Source organism: Rhagoletis zephyria, unplaced genomic scaffold (genome assembly GCF_001687245.7).
Source record: "Rhagoletis zephyria isolate East Lansing unplaced genomic scaffold, Rhagoletis_zephyria_1.1 Rzeph_scaffold_01854, whole genome shotgun sequence".
Taxonomy (NCBI): domain Eukaryota; kingdom Metazoa; phylum Arthropoda; class Insecta; order Diptera; family Tephritidae; genus Rhagoletis; species Rhagoletis zephyria.
The window spans coordinates 65,265-70,673 of NW_016158938.1; positions in this window are offsets into that span (position 1 = coordinate 65,265).

Here is a 5,409-nt window from a genome sequence, read left to right on the forward strand (position 1 = left end):
GAGTTAACGACGCTAACCTAAACACTAGATACATACACATATACATATAATCATTATTCACGAACCAAAATACATACAAACAACTATATGCCCTTTAACCTTGTATGATAACATAATAACAAAGAGAATACGATAGACAAGTATAAACCCGTAAACATCTTTTTAATAACATAAACAATTATATTCGGTGATAAGTAACAAAGCATTATGATAACATAATGCTAAACATGTAAACATCTTTTTATCACCAAACAAACAATAGTTAGAAATAGTATAAATAGATGTAAGTGTAAAAATGGAAAACAGTTCTGGAAATAAAACGAGACTGAAATAATCTCTTGTGTACTTTTAATTCCTAATAAGGACTCATAACTCACGCCACAAGTCGGAGGAGAAGCTCGGCCAACCACTAACATATGTCTAAGCGCCAATCTATTATTATTATTATTATTATTATTATTATGAATAAGCACGGGGGTCGGTTTGAGTTGCACACAGAAAGAAAAGTTCTATAAACTGCTTGACCGAGACGCAGTTATCTATTTTCAAGTATACATATGTACTCGTGTTAGAATGATTGCCGTACTGAGTGCCAGACTTACATAAGAGCGTTGAGCTTGAGCTTGACAGCTTGTTTTTTTTTAACTGGTAGATATGAGTTGTTGGCCGCTGTAGCCAAAGGGTTACATACAACTTTGTACAAGGAACGCGATGAATTGCCAAATGAAATGTCATAACTAGTCACTTGGTAATTTCTTTAAATGAAATTAATTGGTGCTCGTATGTATGTACATACATATGTATATGCATGTGTGTGCACCAATCTATTAATATAGTTGAATTATTTTAATATCTATTGCAAAATTTTATACAGACAAGACTAAAAAGTAGAAAATAAATAATATGAAAACAAAACTTTTTAATATACAACGCTTTTATAAATGGACTAAAAAGAAGAAAATAATAATTCTCAGTCCCATTGAAATTGTTTTGATAACTTTTGATTTTGAAATTTTAGCAAAAGTCATTATAAACAATTTATGAGATTGAAAATGAAGCTTGGGGCGCATGTAATAGACCAGAATTGATATGAAGGGTAATATATGTACCATATCCACATACAATATATGAATAACGACCGCTTAAAATCGATCTCAAATTTGTACTTTCTATGTAGAAATTTTAGGTCTAAGTTATACAGTTTGACTATTGTCAATTAAATCTAATGCTTTGTATTGCATGCGCGCCACGCTTTTTATTTTCAATCTCATAATTTGTTCATAATGACTTTTGCTAATATTTCAAAATCAAAAGTTATCAAAACAAATTCCATGGGACTGAGAATTATTATTTTCTACTTTTTAGTTCATTTACAAAAGCGTTGTATATTAAAAGGTTTTTTTTTAATATTATTTATTTACATTCAAATTTAGAGTATGTATACTATTTCTAGTAAAAGTTTTTATGCATATATAAATTGCACTGCCTTTGATTTTTAGTAAATTGATGTGGGGTTCCATAAAATGAATGGGGTTTAGTAAGGGTTGCATCATCTTAAAAGTTTAAGAACCCCTGTAGTAGGGTACCCATCGAAAATGTTTTTTTTTTTGGAAATTTCAAAACCCAACCACTAATTTTATTCGTTTTTATGAGAACTGTTATTGCCTATTTTTATAGATTTTTTAAAGGTCATTTAGAGGTCGCGACTTGTCGATTTAGGCCAAAAAATACGATTTTGTAGATTTATGAGTTTTTGAATGACTATTTTTTATTCGATTTCAAAGATCGAATATGATCTGGGAAGTGGATATATAGGCCTTTAAAAAACGGCATATAACAATCTATTGTCGGACTTGGCTTTTTGGGATTTTTTATAAGGTACAATAAAAAAAAACATATTTCTCTTAATTTTTTTAAATTTTGACCATCGATAATTTCCACAGTTTCAAAATATTCAGTACTATATAAAATTAAATCTACTTAGAAATAAACTAATAGCTCACTTATTGCAATCGCATAAAAATTGTCGAAGTTAGGCGACTTTTCTTAAATGTGGGCTTGAATTTATATTGTGTATGTACAGGACTTTCAGATTTTTGAGCAGTGTGGCTAAGGAATTCATCAATATTTATTAAAAATTGATATATACAGTATCTCAAAATCTACTTACCGATCTCAGCCAAATGTTGCGCTAAGGCTTTTTAAGCGACATATTGAAAACTTTTGAAATCGGACAAAACCCACGGGTTCCACCAACGTAACGGCAATTTAAAAAACTCAAAGCTAGCTATAGTTTAGAAGGAGTAGGTTTTGTCCCATTGCAAAAATATTCAAGACTATACTTAAGGAGGCTAAGCACAATGTGCATACCACAGGACCCCCCAGAATTTGTATGGGAAATGGCTTTCCGCTAATTTCCTTCAAATTTTGTAGGATGGTAGTCCTTAACATGTAGAACAAAAGTCTCTCTAGGCCCAAAGCTCCAAGGTTCTTAGTTTACGAGCGACAGCCTGTCAAAGTCGAACTTTTTTACCCATACGCTATAAAGCTACTGTATAGCTGTATAGCGCTGTAGCTACTGAAACTACTACGGTGCAAGTTGCTTGCAGATTTTTGTTTGATTTCACCTTTACATAACAAATTCTTTGAAAATGCGTCGCTACGTGTGTAATGTGCAGTTGAATGCAAGTCAGTTGGCATTTATGAATAATATTGAGAATATCATTAAAAGACAAATAGCAATCACTAGAAGAGATGAACGTAATCATCCACCTCTAGCCCTAGATGAGAACACTAGAATATGTGTTAATTGTAATCGGTTAATCGTCGCTGAGATTGCTTTAATGGATACAGATCCGGCCTGTATGCGACTAAACGTTGTTACGCAAACAGCATCTCAGACTTGCATTATATGCAATGCGCAAAATGGCATCCAAAGGTTATCTCTAGAATGTAGGGGTCAGGTTTTTATAAAGAGAAACATTTTTATACCAGAAAATATACGTAGTTGTGGACGTCATCTGAATGACTGCGGGGTTTTCTTCAACCCAGTAATGCTTGGCTTACAATTCATTAACAGACCTCTAATAACATAACATAAACTGATGATGATTTTGAATGCTTATCACCAATCAATAAACAACAGTTTGAAGAACTTTTAACTTTTTGTGATCCGGTAGTACAGAACGGAAAATTGAGACATGTTCACAGGACAGATTTGTTGATTTTTTTGTGTAAGATGAGGCAGGGACTGAGTGATGACTTTTTGAAAATTATTTTTGATCAGTCTAGCAGACAAAATGTCAGTTCAATCATTGATTATGTCAAAACATCATTACTACAAAGATTTGTTCCAGAAAATATCGGGCTTGATGCCATAACTAGACAGCAGTTTATAGAACAGCATGTAACAGACTTTGCAAATGAGCTCTACAATCCTGATCCTGCAGAAAAGAAAGCAATAGCTATAATTGACAGTACATATTCCTACATACACAAAAGTTCTAACTTTCGCGTATTGCGACAGTCCTACTCTGTTCACAAAAATAGACATCTATTGAAACCAACCCTCATAGTAGCCCCAGATGGCTATATTGTCACAATTTTTGGACCTTATTTTTCTGACGCTCGTAATAATGATGCTGAAGTTCTTCGAGAAGAATTTGAAAGAGATGCTGACGGTTTGACAAACTGGTTCCAGGACGGAGATATTGTATTGGTAGATACGGGTTATCGCGATGCTGTACCCATATTACAGCACCTTGGTATTGACCATAGGATGCCTGCAATGATTCAACCTGGGCAAAAGCAGCTCTCTACCCCAGATGCAAACGACACCCGAATGGTAACTAAAATTCGTTGGGTAGTAGAAGCACGAAATGGACATCTGAGGTCTATTTTCAAGTTTTTTGCTCAAATAATAAACATGCAACATGCAAAGAACTTAAATTTTTTCTATCGCATAGCTGCAGCTATCATAAACAGGTATCNCCCGAATGGTAACTAAAATTCGTTGGGTAGTAGAAGCACGAAATGGACATCTGAGGTCTATTTTCAATTTTTTTGCTCAAATAATAAACATGAAACATGCAAAGAACTTAAATTTTTTCTATCGCATAGCTGCAGCTATCATAAACAGATATCACCCTGTTATAACCATGCAAGATGCCGATGTTCAATATGCAAGAGAAATGGTTCGAAGGTCAAGGATGCCTAATGTTGTGCAAGCAAGAGTAGAAGTCGATAATCTAACGCGGAGAAATGCACAGTGGGCTCGACTTAATAATGAAGACGTTTTAGATTTTCCTATTCTCGACTTAATCTACCTTACAGATCTGACTGTAGGAACCTACCAGATAAAGCTTTCTCCGTCTTACGTTCAAGACAAGCTAGTGAGAGACAATGATGATGAATTCCAACTTGATCGAAATATAAATGTCGCTGGATTCTTGCGAGTGCGTATCAATTCTAGGTTTCGTAATGCGACTAGGCATCAACTTTTTAAATCATACGTGGGTCAAAATGCTGACATTGCAGATGACGAAAATGATAGAGAGCCGATTTTAGGCTATTATTGCACCTGCTAAAGCGGAGCACGTACTCTAGGTACATGCGCGCACGTTGCAAGTGTATTGTGGTTCTTAGGATATGCAAGGCTTCATGAAAACATAAGGTATCCCGATGAATCCTTACTCAATACCACATAGGATGCGGCAAATCGAAATGCTCAGAATGTTGGAATAGTAATAATTAATGATTAGTTCATATACCCTACAAGAAACTGAAGGAGTCTGTGAGCAATTGTACTCATTTACACATGAACACATACTCTTATAAATAATATGGAATGAATATAGTCCTTAACCCGTAGATCGAAAGCCTCCATAAAGGTCCAAGGTTCCTAATTTAAGAGCTACCGCCTGTCAAAGTCGAACTTTTTTACTCATACGCTGTATAGTGTAAACACGGGAGTGATGTTTTTATCGGAGATATAAGGGTATATGTATGTATATACTCATATATAACTGTTTATGTCTGTATAGGTATTGTCTTCACATGCATATATGTATAATATACATATATGTATATCCTCATATATAAAACTGTTTATATCTGTATAGGCTTTGTCTACACACACATATATACATATATATTAGGGTGGGTCAATTAAAAAAGTTGATTCATATCCTTGCGATTCGGGTACTATGGACCATAACAAACATTTTCGCCCAAGGAACCATACCTCTAAAATCATTTTCGAGCCTGCCAAAATTTTTTGGTAGATATTTTCAAAAATACCAAATAAACGACCTCTTAGATGCATTTCAAAGACAAAAAAATATTATTGAAAATGTGTATACGGGGGTTTTTTGGGTCAGAGAATCCATTTTTCGCATTAATTTTTAATTT